Source organism: Muntiacus reevesi, chromosome 17, assembly GCF_963930625.1.
Source record: "Muntiacus reevesi chromosome 17, mMunRee1.1, whole genome shotgun sequence".
In the NCBI taxonomy this organism is placed as follows: Eukaryota; Metazoa; Chordata; class Mammalia; order Artiodactyla; family Cervidae; genus Muntiacus; species Muntiacus reevesi.
In genome coordinates this window covers 26,480,643-26,496,770 of record NC_089265.1, presented here as the reverse complement: position 1 = coordinate 26,496,770, position 16,128 = coordinate 26,480,643, and the positions used below count along the sequence as shown (strand labels likewise).

General features: G+C 41.5%; 1 long non-coding RNA gene across 1 annotated transcript in view; it reads left to right on the top strand.

The window, feature by feature from the left end:
• LOC136148538 (uncharacterized) overlaps positions 1-16,128 on the top strand; it is a 287,598-nt gene that overhangs the window by 257,035 nt on the left and 14,435 nt on the right. The window lies entirely within an intron of this gene.

Here is a 16,128-nt window from a genome sequence, read left to right as displayed (position 1 = left end):
TAACAATCAGAAATTCTCAGAGCTCACTTATTCTCCTCTCCACTTCCTTTCCTTAAACTTTTTTCTTTACAAAAGCAATTCATGGATGTGTGTTTGTGGTTGCATGATGCTCAGTTATGTCTGACTCTTTGTGACCACATGGACTGTAGCCCACCAGGCTCCTCTGTCCATGGAATTTTCCGGGCAAGAATACTGGAGTAGGTTGCTATTTCCTCCTGCAGGGGTTCTTCCCCACCCAAGGATCAGACTCACGTCTCTTGCATCTCTACCTTGGCAGGCAGACTCTTTACCACTGGTGCCACCTGGAAGGTGCAGTTCATGGATGTGTCAACTCAGAGAGGATCATAAACATCAGGATGATCACATGCATGCCTCCAACTCTTCACCACAGGCCTGGCCTGTTGTAGGCCCACAAATACATTTTTTGAAATAATGAATGGGTGAGTGCATGCATGCGTGGAGTAGGTGGATAGATGGAGATAGATTTTAGAATAGATCTTCAAGATAATCTTCTTTGGAAAGGGTAGAGTTGGGAAAAGTCCTTCATCTGCATTTGTTAAACTGTTACAGACATAACTGTTTCCTACCCTACTGAGTGATCCAACCTTCAAATCAAATTGGAAAGCTCCTTTGAGGTTCTTCTGGGTGCATAAATGAGAGTTGGAGGAGGAACAGAGGCAAATGGGGAAGAAGTGACCAAGGTGAAAGTCAGACCTCAGTTCCTAGTTGAGCTATATGTACATTTCAGGTCTTTTCCCATACTGCTCTGCACATCCCTCCCCCTGGTGCTCCCACAGGTAATGACGGGAGAAGATGACTCGATGGAGAAGATAACCAGAAGCCCAACCAGATTTTTTTTTTTTTTTTTTTTGGTCCAGTTGCTCAGTATAGAGTGACCTGTAAGAACTCCAGACAAGGATGACGATGGAAAAGGAGTCTAGCAGTTCAGGGGAGGGTTGGGGGAAAGAAAGGGGGACCCTGGAGGCTGGGAGAGAATGGGAAACATGTTTTGTAAGATTTCCAAGATTTTTGGGGGCTGTTGTTAAGGACTTTTTCGTAAGACCTGTTATCCTGCTGGGGTTTGCATCACTATTTGATCTAAGCCCCAACAGGACGACTACATCTGCTACTAAGCTGTGTTGTAAATGTCTTTAATTTTTATATTTCATCTGAAGGGAGTTGTTAAAGTGAGTTTACAGGGTGATGGCTCTTTGAATAAAGGCCATCAATACCGGAGCAGGGCTCTGTGTGACACTTAATTTTCGCTCTAATAAGCCCTCCTAAAACATTACAAGATTTAGAAGAGGTGTGTTTTTTTTTTCCCCATCCTTTCTTCCTTTCTCCTTTAACTTTCCTCTTCGCATTTTGCCTCCCCTCTCAATCTCTTATGCTCTCCTTTTCTGCTTTCCTTAAAGGACACATTTGAAGAGAATATTTCTGCCCAGATGACACCACTTCTCTTTTCACCGCCAGCCAGATGTGCTCTTGACTTCTGAACAGGAGAAATTGTTTCTTTGAAGTTTTTCAAAGACGTTGCTTTTATTTAGAATGTTCTTCCCTTTTCTTTCTCTCCCTCATGTTTAACTGGTTGAGAAGCCCTGGGAGGGGTTTTCACAGGGGCCTCTTTTCCTTTCTTGGGGGTATAAAAGGACTGGGATCAGAAACACTTTATTCCCAGAGAGCCTTCTATCTTCTCCCCCAGTGATTCCAAGTATTTGCTGGTGGAGCTGCTGTCCCCCAATGCAAAAAGAAGACGGCATTGCATTTATCCTGGAAACATGTTTCTGAGATGAACAGAATAGTTCTGTTGGGGGTGCATTTTTCTGAACATCTCTCTACCTTCCATAAGGTTGGACAAAGGAGGCTTTTTCTTTCTGACTATGGTGCAGTAGCTCAGACGGCCAAGAATCTGCCTGCAATGTGGGAAACCTGGGCTTGATCCCTGGGTTGGGAAGATCCCCTGGAGAATGGCATGGCAACCCACGCTAGTATTCTCGCCTGGAGAATCCCCATGGACAGAGTTGCTTGGCAGGCTACAGTCCATGGGGTCGCAAACAGTCAGACACGACTGAGTGACTAAGTGCCCATGGTGCAGTCACGGAGGCTCAGATGCTCTTGTTCGGTCACTAAGTCCCTCACCGTCCCCAGGGCTTTGCCCAAGTTCATGTCCAGATGCTCTTGCCTTGGCCTGAAATTCTGTTAAAACAGAGATCGGTGATGGGAATTCAGGGGATACTTCAGAAAAGGATAGATTGGCACCCCAAAAATAGATCAGAAGCCCCTCTGAAAACAAGAAGAGAGCTTTTCTTCTGTCCTTATCTTCCTCAAAGCATCACAGTTCAGCATGCTATTGGACTGACCAGTGTTTTAAAAGGGAATTGGGGAGAGTTAGTGCTTCAGGAGATGTAGTGATAGGAAGCTGCAAGATCCATTTGGAGAACCGGCCCATCTTTAACATGACATGTTAGTGCAGAGGATTTGGAACATGAAATCCTAGTTTAAGTTCCAGCTGCATGCAGACTACCTGTGTCTCTATCCCTATTGAATGTAACTTCCAAAAAGGTGACATACTCTGGGGCCTAAAAGAATGCCTGGAACGCAGCAAGCACATGGTAAATCTTTGTTGCCTACGTGAATGTGTCTGTCTAGCAATAGCCGTGATTCTTTGGGAGGGAAGGGCATTCTAGACTTAGGAAGAATTTTTTGCCTTAGGGTTTTCTCAGAGGAAATAGTTACAGTAAACCCCCTACATATGAACCTTCAAGCGATGAACTTTCAAAGATGCGAACATGCATTCACATACCCAATCACGTAAGTTAGTTCACATTATCGGGTGTACATTGTCATGTGTGTACATCCTCTACAAGTGGTTGCAGTTTTGTGTACTTTGCGGTATAGTACTATATAGAGGACAATAGTTCAGATCTTTATTTCAAGCTAGATCTGCAAGAGGAGGACTTCTTTGAACTACTTTCCTGTGCAACACAAGGAGCTTACTAATGAAGACCTAAAGGAATGGGAGGCCCGGGGAAAGGCTGAAGAGAGACAAGAGGAAGAAGTAACTGAAGAACTGAAGAGGTTCACAGCACAGGAAATGTCAAGGGGATCTTGTTTATCTGAGGAGGCACTGTTAGTTTTTGAGGCGAAGGACCCAGCGGAAGAAGGATCCACGAAGGTTGCAGCAGCCGTTAAGAATGCAATCAGTGCTACTGTGCATCTATGAGGAGAAATAAAGAGTTACCAGCCAGACATCACTGGATTGTTCTTTCAAGAGAGCAGATAGAATTGAATCCAGCAAGGAACCAGAACCTGTGCCATCGACATCAGGCGTGAGTGAAATTGCATCTTGCCTTGCATCTCCTATTGCTGACGATCCTTCAGCTCTCCCATCTCCCACCTCCTCGCCCTCCTCCAGTCAGAGATTCTGTTCACTCGATGCCAACACTTGTATGCTAGCCGTTATACTGTACTTTTCAAGGTGCTGTACTATAAGATTAAAAATGTTTTACTATTTGTGTTTGTTTTTATGTATTATTTGTATGAAAAGTATTATACACCTATTACTGTACAGTACTACTTAGCCAGTTGTGCTAGTTGGATACCTCTGCTAACTTTGTTGGACTTGTGAACAAATTGGACTTACGCACTCTCAGATTGGGATTTGTTCCTATATTGGGCACTTACTGTATTCAGGATTTTCAGATAACTTCTTACTCTATCAAAATACTTAGATTTCTGAGGTTGTTGACAAAGATAAATAGACTTGGTATTGTGGATTTTATGTTTGATTTATGTAAAAATGTGTTCATTAAAACCCAGAAGTGTTTGTGTACACATGTGCACATACACATGAACTGGTTTCTGTCTGTCTTACGTGAAGTATGTTGACTTCTACAGATAATCACAGTCAGGCAATCCTTTGACTAACTCCTGGTGACTAACAAAGACCAAGTTATATTCAAGATATGCCACCTCCCATCTGCCTGAAATCATACTATTCCTACAAGTGACTGGGTGAGTTAATAAAAGTTATTCTCCAGTCTCTCTTTGTACCTACTTACCTGTGTTCTTAGGGGCAAGTTTCATATATGACTTTGATTTCTGAATTTTGGTGAAATCCTGAAATTACCCTAGAATTACCCTAAAAAGGGGAGGCCACCATATTTCCCAACCTCCTTTATAGTTACTAATCACATTGTCCTAATAATATATATTATTATATATAATAATATATTAATGATTATAATTTATTAATATAATAAATAATATTAAAAATAATATTGATGAAAATAAATAATAATATAATAACTATGATATATTATTAGGACAATATGATTAGTTCAGTACAGCAGACTGTGAGGAGAAGTGATGCTGATCACTTCTCAGTCAAGTCAGTTGAAGGTCTTTATGCCTCTTCCATCCCTCTTTCTGTTTCTCTTCTTTAGCATCTGGAAGGCCACATCCTTCAAATGGTACAGAAAAACAGAACAGGACCTCTTTCAACCTGGGTTCCTGAGTCTGGGATGTACAACATAAGCAAGCAAAATTTTGTTACACTGTGTATTGAGATTTCAGGAATCATTTGTTATTGCAGCATAGCCTAGCCCATCCTTACTAACATGCCTTTATAGTCTGCCAAGCTATCAAACCAGCAAAGCTGATGGCTCCCCTTTCTTAAAGTCTCTCACATCTGTTCCTTTCCATTTCCACTGCCGAGATTCCAGCTCGCACACCCAACCTCTCACTTGTACACTTGCAGTAACACTGCACCACCTCTAAGCCTCCAGCCTCTCACTCTATTCCTTCCTCCTACCTCATTTTCAGATCCTCAAACATAGCTTAGCATCATGCCACTCTCTTGCTCAAAATGGCTCCCCATTGCCTACAAAATAGTCTAAACACTGAAGCCAGAGCCACAAACCCTTCTGTAATGAAAATTTAGTCCTGTCTTTCCAGCTTCTTTTCTCAGATCCCTCTTCCTACCTCTGATTGAATTAATCACTCTCTCTCTTCATGCTCCCATGCTGCACTTTCTCACCTCAACTATTGGTGTGTTTTCCCCCCATAAGTCTTAACTCACCTCATTCCACGTCCCAGTTATTCCGACCTGACAAAGGCTTCAGAGCCAATTCCTCCATGACATTCTCTCTCTCTGTTTTTAACTTTTATTTTATATTGGAGCATAGTTGATTAACAATGTTGTTTCAGGTATATGGCAAAGTGATTCAATTTTATATATACACACACACACACATACACACACATCTATTCTTTTTCCAAATAGGTAATTACAGAGTATTGAGCTGAGTTCCCTATGCTATACAGTAGGTCCTTGCTGGTTATGCATTTTAAATTTAGCAGTGTGTACATATTCCATCCCAAACTCCCAGCCTATCCCTCTCCCCCACCCTTCCCTCCATAACCATAAGTTCTCTGTCTGCAAGTTTGTCTCTGTTTAGCAAATATGTTCATCCGTATCATTTTTAAAGATTCTGTATATAAACTGTGTCACATATTTGTCTGTCTCTGACTTCACCTAGTATAATAACCTCCCTGTTGCTGAAAATGGCATCATTTCATTCTTCTAAATGGATGAGAAATATTCCATTGTATGTTTGGACCACATCTTCTTTATCCATTCATCTGTCATTGGACGGTTAGGTTGCTTCCTTGGCTTGGCTATTGTAAACAGTGCTGAAATGAATATTGTGTGTTACGTGTATCCTTCTGAACCATGTCTTTCTCTAGATTTATGCCAAGGAGTGGAATTGTTGGATCTTATGGTAGCTCTGTTTTTAGTTTGTTAAGGAAGCTCGATATTGTTCTTCATGATGGTTGTACCAATTTACATTTCTACCAGTAATGTAGGAGGGTTCCCTTTTCTTCACACCCTCTCTAGCATTTATTGTTTATAGATTTTTTGATCGTGGTCATTCTGACTGCTGTGAGGTGCTATCTCACTGTATTTTTAAAAAAATATTTATTTACTTATTTATTTGGTTGGACTGGGTCTTGGTTGCACCACACGGAATTTTTGATCTTCTGTTGGAGCATTTAGGATCTTTTAGTTGCAGTGTGCAAAATCTTAGTTGCAGCATGTGGGATCTAATTCCCTGACTGGGGATCAAACCCAGGCCCCATGTATTGGGAGTGCAGATTTTTAGCCACAGGACCACCAGGGAAGTTCCTCATTGTAGTTTTGATTTGCATTTCTCTAATAATTAGCGATGTTGAGCATCTTTTCATGTGCCTCTTGCCCATTTGTGTGTCTTCTTTGGAGAAATGTCTGTTTAGGTCTTCTGCCCGTGTTTTGATTGGGTTGTTTGTTTTTTTGATATTGAGCCACATATGTGGTTTGTAAATTTTGGAGACTAATCCCCTGTCAGTCACATCATTTGCAAATATATTCTCTCATTCTGTGGGTTGTCTTTTCATTTTATTTATGATTTACTTTGCTATGCAAAAGCTTTTGCTTTTAATTGGGTCCCACTTGTTTGTTTTTGTTTCTATTTCCACTACTCTAGGAGATGGTTTGGAAAAGACATTGCTGCAATTCATGTCAAAGAATGTTCTGCCCATGTTTTCCACTAAAATTTTATAGTATCCTGTTTTACATTTAGGTCTTTAATTCACCTTTTGCGTTTATTTTTGTGTATGGTGTTTAAGAATGTTCTAATTTCACTATTTTACATACAGATATCCAGTTTTCCCAGAACCATTTATTGAAGAGGCTGTCTTTTCTCCATCACATAGTCTTGCCTCCTTTGTCATAGATTAATTAACCATAAGTGCATGGGTTTATTTCTGGGCTTTCTATCTTGGGCTCTCTATCTATGTTTCTACCCTGGGCTTTCCATCTATGTTCTGTTAACCTATGTTTCTGTTTTTGTGCCAGTCCATGCTATTTTGATAACTGTATCTTTGTAGTATAATCTAAAGTCAGGCAGCCTGATTCTTCCAGCTCTGTTTTTCTTTCTCAAGATTGATTTGTCTACTTGGAGTCTTTATGTTTCCATACAAATTTTAAGATTTTTTTGGTTCTAATTCTGTGAAAATCCATTGGTAATTTATTAGGGATTGAATTAAATCTGTAGATTGCCTTAGGTGGTAGAGTCATTTTGATTTTTTATTTTTCCAATCCAAGAACATGGTATATCTTTCCATCTGTTTGTGTCTTCTTCAGTCTCTTTCACAGCACATGGTAATCTCTCTTTCTAGCTCCCTCACATAAAAGTGATCCTATTTGTCTCTGAATTCCTAAATCCTGGTCCTTTCTTGTCACATTAGCCCCTACCTCAGAGCATTACTTGTGTTTCACAGAGAAAGTCTAAGAACTCTTTATTTGCACCATCCTCATCTAATTCACAGTGATTAGCTCAAAGCCTACACACAGTAGCTCCATAAACTACTGAAGAATTCACAAAGAATGAGCCAATAGCTCAGAGACCTAGTGGGAAGGAAGCTCTTTATTCTACTGTGTATACTAGCTTATCGAGTATTTTAAACTGTTATTTTGAGAATTCTGATTCCACAGCTTTAGAGTGGATCTCCGCAATGTGTATTTTAGTAAGGACACAAGGGGATTCTGATGCAAGAGATCTGCAAACCACATTTTGAGAAACACTGAGGTATACAAATGTGTGAGTACGTGTTAGTGAATGCTCTCAGTATATGACTGAAGTGCAATGGTAGTTTGGGTCATCAGAGTGCGATCTTTTCCAGGGATGGCAAATACACTTTATCTCACTTGTCAACACCAATACATTTGCTGGGGCTGTCCAGAGTGCTGTTTTAAGTAGGTCTCTAGGGCCACATCTGGACTGCACAGGAAAAAGTCCTGTGATTGATGGATGATGTCTGCCGTAGGACCAAGAAGGAAATGTGGCGGCCTGTGTGCCAGGTGTCAGCCATCACTGCCAGCTCCTTGTTTTGGAGACAGTGAGCCAGGACGTGGAGATGGAGATCAAAGGATCATCTGACTCTTAATCCAGCCTGCAACCAGAACTGACATCAGCCATTGACTCCCTCAGGTGACTTTGTGGCAAAAGAAAATAAAATCAAGATGTGTAATAAAAGGCATCATTCAACAAGGAGCTACAAGTTGTTGGAGCAAACATTTGTTGTTTACATCCAAGCCTCCATTGCCCCCCACCATTCAACAGCAACTTGATTTTCCCCTCAAGCACGTACCCCTCTCTGTTCTCTTCATTCCCACTGAATGTGGGGTGACCACACTCCCTGTTCTGATGTGGGCTCCGACTGGCTTAGGCCAAACAGCATATTCTATCTCTCCAAGAACAGGAACAGAAGACAGATTCCCAGAACTCATGGGAACTTGAGGAAGACTCTCTTCTTACTCCTTGAGGAGAGGTATGAGGGTGTGGAACTGGACACAGCTAGAGCAATTTTGTTACCATAAGACAAGGAACTGCAGCTGCTAGGGGGGCACTCTGAGCAGTTGAGGATGAAGCCAATACCACTGAGAAAGAGAGATGGGAAAGAGGGAAGTGGGTAACATTATCTCAGCCACTGGATAAAGTCTGACATAGCATTAATCTTACCACTAGACTATTCAGTTATGTGCACTTTCTTTGTTATCTAACTAGTTTTTTTTTAGTCATTCAGCACCAAACGAAACCTATCTACCTGTTCATTGAAGGAAGATGGAGATTCAGTGGTATTTGGTCCTAGCACAGGCCAGACACAATAGTGACCCAGCCTCAAGGCCCCACCTGGAGTCCATCTTTGTCTAACTGTGCACACACGACTTCACTTCATTCCTTTGGTGCTTCTGCTGCCATTACCCTGGAGTGAGCCATTCATTTCAGGAGGAAGGGAAACAGAGGGAAGTCAGTCCCACAAGGTGGTTTGCTCTGGGCCGCCAGCCTTGAGCTCTGCTTTCAGCACCTAGACCTCATCTGAGTCACTGGGCAGTAATGCCTGAGCTTTCATTACTTGCATTGGTACTGGTCTTTGAAGGTGAAAATTGCCGAACATCAGTGTTTTGATTCTTTTGAACTTGGGAGCATGTTATTACACATATAAAATAAAAAATCAATAGCCACTGAATTATACACGCTAAAAGTGGTTGGTTCACACATCAGCATATAGGTATATAACAATTGCTTTCATGGGATGGAATTTAAATTTTTGTATTTTAACAGATCCTATTGTAGGGCTCTCATAACTAGAATATTTTATTAGTCACCTTTTTTACCTTTCTTTTTAGGCCCAGCTAAAAAGAAAGAATTTATTTCTACACAAACTTACTTGTCTATGTGGGGTTTATTCAAAATCACCTTTGTAGAAAACACTTTGAATGAAAAAACACTCTGGAACATAAAGACACAGACAGACCTCTATTGTGGGTTATTTTTTCTTCCCTCCATTGGTTATCATTTCTCTTCTAAATTAAAGGTGAAATTGATGAGAATTAGACTGTCTGCAAGCTGGAAAAGCAATCACTTAAATAATGACATTCAAATAGATCATTTGGTATCATGTAAATGTTGAGCGAGGGTCATTTTTCAAAATAACACCTTTGTTCAACTGGGTCAAGAGTACAGACGCACTGTGTCCAGCTGCGGTGGGTAGAGCCCTCCCTCTTATTTCTGTTGCTCCTTGAACAAAAGGGCACCGCCTCTCATTAGAGCATCCTGTGCCCTGTGAGTGTGTGTGCACGTGGGTGAGTGTGGGGAGGGGAGGAGTCAGCTCAAGAAAGAGATCTTCCACTTCTTAAAATGATATTGTTAATTTCTTCAGTTTGGGAAAAAGAAAAGGTTGTCAAGATGAAAAAAAAAAAAAAACAACAATTTCTTTCCTCCCTTTTGAAATTCAGTCTTATGTCTTTAAACCACCCTTTGCTCTTTTCGTCTCCACCAAAATCGTGCCGTCTGGTTTCTTACCTTATGAAATGTTATCGACCAGCTTGAAATGCAAGTGGGCTGTAAATTAATGCAAGCTCCCATCGGACGGGTGGGGCTGGAAAGCCACAGCTTTTAGAATGTTAAATATTTATGGTTATCGTTTGAACCAAAATATGAACTTGTACAAAGAAGAACATGATGCAGATCACATTGAAAAGGTTTGCCTCACATTATGTCATGGAGAAACTTCAGAAAACTAGGGCTGGTGCAGATCGTGCAATCCGGCTATGAGCCCATAAAGACTCCCAGAAGAGAAATGCAGGACTGGGTTGCAAATGACTGGGAAGAGCCGCCAGTCTCCCTGAGGAGCGTTTCCCTTGCTTCCCGGTTGAGAGATGAGTGGCTCATTTAGATGATCCACTTTCCCATCCTTACATCTGGCTGAGTTCTTCATACTCTCCATCTGACCCCCCATCGTGGAAATGAAAGTCGCTTATCAAGTATTCTTCTAAAAGTCATTGCTATGGATCACTTATTGCAGACAGTAATTGCTTTGTCTTTGTTATTGTTGGACCTTTTAATCCCTAAAGTGGGAGAGTCTTAGTCACTCAGTCGTGTCTGACTCTCTGCAACCCCATGAACTGTAGTCCACCAGGCTCCTTTGACAATGGAATTTCCCAGGTGAGAATACTGGAGTGGGTTGCCATTCCCTTCTCCAGGGGATCTTCTCGACCCAGGTTTCCTGCACTGCAGGCAGATTCTTTACCATCTAAGCCACTAGGGAAGCCCTAAGCCTGAATATTTAAGATTTGTTGTTAACTACAAATCTCTCAGCAACTGCAGATTTGTGAGGGCTTGAGGATTTTTTTAAAAATTATTTTTCTTTCTTTATTTTTTGGCTGTGCTGGGTCTTTGTTGCTGCAAGGGCTTTTCTCTAATTGTAGCGAGTGGGGGCTACTCTCCAGTAGTGGGGCACAGTCTTCTCATTCCAGTAGCTTCTCTCATTGTGGAGCATGATCTCTAGGACACAAGGGCTTCAGTAGTTTTAGTGCCTGGGTTCAGTACCTGGATTCCTGGACTCTAGAGCGCAGACTCAATACTTGTGGAGCCTGGGCTTAGTTGCTCCATGCCAGGTGGGATCCTCTTGGACTAGGGATTGAACCCACGTCTCCTACCTCAGTGGATTCTTTACCCCTGAGCCAGCAGGGAAGCCCTGAAGATATTTTGAACATAGACAAATACTATAGGAGAATAAACTATTCTCTTTTGGACTTCATCACCACAAGGAAGTGAATTTACCTCCCAGGTCAACAGAGAAACACAAAATAACTCCAGGTATGCTGTTTCTGTGACCAAAAATATTATGAAGAAAAGTCAATAAATTCACAATGTAATTTGAAGCCAAAAAGTGGCAGGTGAGTTTAGAAACCCCTGAAAGAAACAACATTAAGGATGTCCCCGAGATATGAACTGGGTTCTAAAAGGATCAGCGCTGTATATGCTGTGTCATACTCCACTGAGATGTTTCTGCCTGAAAGGCTTCAAAACCTTTGCACTCAAGGCCAAATAATACTCATATCTCCAGCTTAATCTTAAAAGAAATTTAAGTGTCTTACAAAGATGTAAATATTGCTCCAAGATTAAATAGCTGTTACATAAGATTTAAAGTTTGAGACAAGGGGAAATAGTGTCAGAGAAGTAGGATGGCGTCAAGAGATAAATGTATAAACTAAACACCCACAATTAAGCATTCAAGTTTGAACTACAGGCGGTTGTAAATTTTCTCTGCGCTTCCCAGCAGCCACCATGAGGAGGGAAACATGAAAGGCCATGGAAATTTAGTCTGTAAAGTAAAAATAAGCCAGTTTTTCAGGGAAGCAACATAGTCATTGCTGGTACTGAGACCAATCCGATAGCTCTCCCGAGGATCCTTGTAAAATAATAGGTGTCATCTTCTGCAGCATCATTGATCATAGCAATAAGCTTCATAGACTGTTTCTTATGAGAAGAGGAGGCTATGTTTTTGATCAAGGGCACACAAGTAACTGGTCTTCCGAAGATGCTTTCAAGGTCTGTCTGTAGGTTGGAGAAGGAGAATTAGTCTTTCTGAATATTACAGTCCATCAATCTTACACTTCTACAAAGTACAAATGCAGTCGGATAGGACTTGACTGAGTTCTCGAATAGCAGTGTTTTGAAGGTTCAGAATTCTGCAGTGAGGACACACATTTCCATTCAGAGTAAGTTGTCTGTAAAATGGCATATTAGCCCTCAGCAAGACAGCGGATGGACTTCCCTGGTGGCTTAGACGGTAAAGCATCTGCCTACAATGTGGGAGACCCAGGTTCAATCCCTGGGTCGGGAAGATCTCCTAGAGAAGGAAATGACAACCCACTCCAGTATTCTTGCCTGGAAAATCCCATGGACGGAGAAGCCTGGTAGGCTACAGTCCATGGGGTCGCAAAGAGTTAGACACGACTGAGGGACTTCACTTTCAGACAGTGGATATGATATAGTTTTGTGGCAGTCCTGTTATTGATAAATGGATTAAATTGGTCTGTTATAGTGATAAGTCATAAGATTGCTTTGTTGCTAGCTAAACCTCAAAGGACTTTTCTTCCTCTTATCATGCAATGGGAGGGAGGGCTTTTATAAGAGTAAAATGGTAATGAGATGCATCATTTGTCTGCCAGAACCCCTACCTTTCTCTGCAATACAATCCACCCCATTTAGGACATTGTTCCTCCTCCTATCTCAAATCCTTTATTTGTAGCTGGGGTAAAAAACCATAGTTCTGTAGCCCCTTGACCCCAGTTGATTTCTCTAAGTGTGGTACCTGATTCAAACTGGGCCAATCAGGATTCTTCCCTGGGATGTTTCAGACTAGAGAAAGGGATTCAGGCTATCTTTGGTGGTAAAATTGTTAAATAGGGGCCTCGGGAGCTGTCCGCAATCACAATCTTGGTCATGTGAAGGCAGCCAGTCTGTATAGAAGGTGATGAAAGATGGAGAGAGGCAAAGAGAAGGCCCAGAATAGTTGTCCTGGCATCATCATGTCCCAAGGTCTCTGGGCATCTTTTAGACCTTTTGTGATTCCCCTGTAGCCAGTTAAATTTGAGTTTCCACCACTTTGCAACCACATGGCTTGACTAGTTCATGCTCTTACCTTTCTTCTAAAACCTTTCCCCCAGTTTGAATAAACACAAGTAAGCAGATTATCCTGAAGCTCCCCCAGAAATGGTGTATACATGTTTTCCAGAGGGGGGGGGGTGTTGCTCAGTTAGGAGATAGTTTGTGTTCACATAGCTTATTCTCAAGAATTATACAAATAGTAAAATGGAGAAGAGGGTGAATTCCAGGCTTCTGAGCATCAGCTTGGGCCTCATGTTCTACAATTTCCAGCCCAAAGCTGACATCCAACAACACAGCTTTACTGTGTCACACACAGAATCACAGGGCTCCCTGACCTTAACATATTTCTAGCAAGTGTTTAATTTAGGCTGTTTGACAGTTTATATGATTTAGAGCCAGTTATATCTGGACCAACAGTCAAACTGGTGTTTTCATAGTCATTGTAAATTGGGACAGTCTCCCCTTAAGAACCGTATCTCTCCAACTTCAGTTACCAAGTAAGAATGGGAGGCCAGATTTTGTGTTAGGTATCATGGAAATTAATGAATTAACAAACTGGTCTATAACCCAAGAAAACACATTTTTAAATTATTTATATGGGAGTTAGTAACTGGGAGCTAGATCTTTGTCATAATGTTCACTGATTCTAAAATGTTGTTTCTCCAGCATTTTGACATCCTTGATAACAGAATATAATTGATACTAGACGGGGGACTACAGTTACAGGGCTTCTTTCTTAATAGTGCATAAAGTGATAGGATATCTTACAAACAACAGCATTTTTTATTTTATAAAACATGGTGTTTGATCAGGAGAGCGTGTTTTCTTTGCTGTAGTATTTTCAAATATTACTTCCTTTTCTCCTCACAAAAGTTCTGTGATGTCAGACAACTTCAGAGAGGTCCAGGTGTGAGCCTAAAGTCCCCCAGCTGTTACTGGCAGAGACCAACTTAGAACTCGCCTCTCTGGGGTCCCATGCAGGGTTCTGCACATGGGTTCAGAGTGAGCAATTCCAGATGAGAAGTGTATTCAACAAGAGCTCTCTAGCTACCCCCAAATATGTTTGGTTTCACTATTTCCAGGCATTTCCAATAAAATTGGTATGGGGTAAGGGGGATAGAAGTAATTGGCACCATAAAGGAATCAGTCTCTGAACCTCAGAATGACCAAAGGTTTAGTAAGAATTTGGGGCACGTACCCCTGACTAAGGCCCAGCTCTGTCCTCTCTCAGAGTTTTTTGTTGAATGTCAGGACCGGAAGTGAGATTGGTGAGTCTCTGCCTATGGTGGACACTGCTATGGGATCCAGTTCTCTTTCCCATTGACTCGGTGTGTTCTGCACACAAAACAGCTGGGAGAGTCACTGCCAATCACATACAGCCCATGAGATGAAACCCTGTTGCTACCCTTGACCTTCAGGAGAGAACTCAATCCTCTTAGCCCTTTATAGTCTGAACACAGCCTCCATGACTTCCCAATTCCATGCAATAGTCAATGGAATTGCTCACTGTCTCCAGCTAGATGCTGAATTTTCAGTCACCCTGTCCTCCAGAATCTCCTTACTTCTCTTTTACATGTTCACTTGTCCGTTCACAGTACCCCCCCTCAAAAAAGCAACTTTTTTCCATCAAAAGTAAGCTGTTTGAGCACTAAGCTATAACATTTTATCTTCTGTTTCTGTTTTATCAGATATGATATTGTTTCATGATATTAGGTGCAAATAACATTGCGTTCAATTCTTACTCTTCCTCCATATAAAACTAGCTGACGACCACTAAGGGCTGAGCCTCAGGATCTACAGGCACTGTAAAATTTGGCATTGGCATAATGGCTGAGGGCAGGGGTCTAGGAGCCAGCATCAGTTCAGTTCAGTTCAATCACTCAGTCATGTCCAACTCTTTGCTACCCCATGGACTGCAACACGCCAGGCCTCCCTGTCCATCACCAACTCCCGGAGCTTACTCAAACTCATGTTCATCGAGTCAGTGATGCCATCCAACTGTCTTATCTGCTGTCGTCCCCTTCTCCTCCCGCTTTCAATCTTTCCCAGCATCAGGGTCTTTTCCAGTGAGTCAGTTCATCGCATCAGGTGGCCAAAGGATTGGAGTTTCAGTATTAGTCCTTCCAATGAATATTCAGGACTGATTTCCTTTAGGATTGACTGGTTGTTGGTTATTCAGAAGCATGTTGTTTAGCCTCCATATAAAATAGACAAACCATTAGCCAGACTCATCAAGAAAATAAGATTGACTGATTGGATCTCCTTGCAGTCCAAGGAACTCTCAAGAGTCTTCTCCAACACCACAGTTCAAAAGCATCAATTCTTTGTCACTCAGCTTTCTTTGTAGTCCAATTATCACATCCATACATGACTACTGGAAAAACCATAGCTTTGACTAGACAGACCTTTGTTGGCAAAGTAATGTCTCTGCTGTTTAATATGCTGTCTATGTTGGTCATAGCTTTTCTTCCAAGGAGCAAGCGTCTTTTAATTTCATGGCTGCAGTCACCATCTTGCAGTGATTTTGGAGCCCAAGAAAATAAAGTTTCTCACTGTTTCCATTGTTTCCCCATCTATTTTCCATGAAGTGATTGGACCAGATGCCATGATCTTAGTTTTCTGAATGTTGAATTTTAAGCCAACTTTTTCACTTTCCTCTTTCACTTTCATCAAGAAGCTCTTTAGTTTTTCTTCACTTTCAGCCATAAGGGTGGTGTCATCTGTGTATCTGAGGTTATTGATATTTCTCCCTTCAATCTTGATTCCAGCTTGTGCTTCATCCAGCCTGGCATTTCGCATGATGTACTCTGCATATAAGTTAAATAAGTAGGGTGACAATATGCAGCCTTGACGTACTCCTTTCCCAACGGGAACCAGTCTGTTGTTCCGTGTCTGGTTCTAACTGTTATATCTTGACCTGCATACAGATTGAGAAGGAGCAATCCTGCTTCTGCTACTTCCCGCCTATAAGAACTTAGAAACGAGAGCCAACTTCTTTCCACTTCAGTATTATCATCTATTGACAGAGACTGAGAATGGAACCTATTTAGAGAGATTTTATGGGAATTCATTATAATATACATAGAAAACTTAGCATAGTGCCTATCACAGAGTAAAGCTCAGTAGGCAT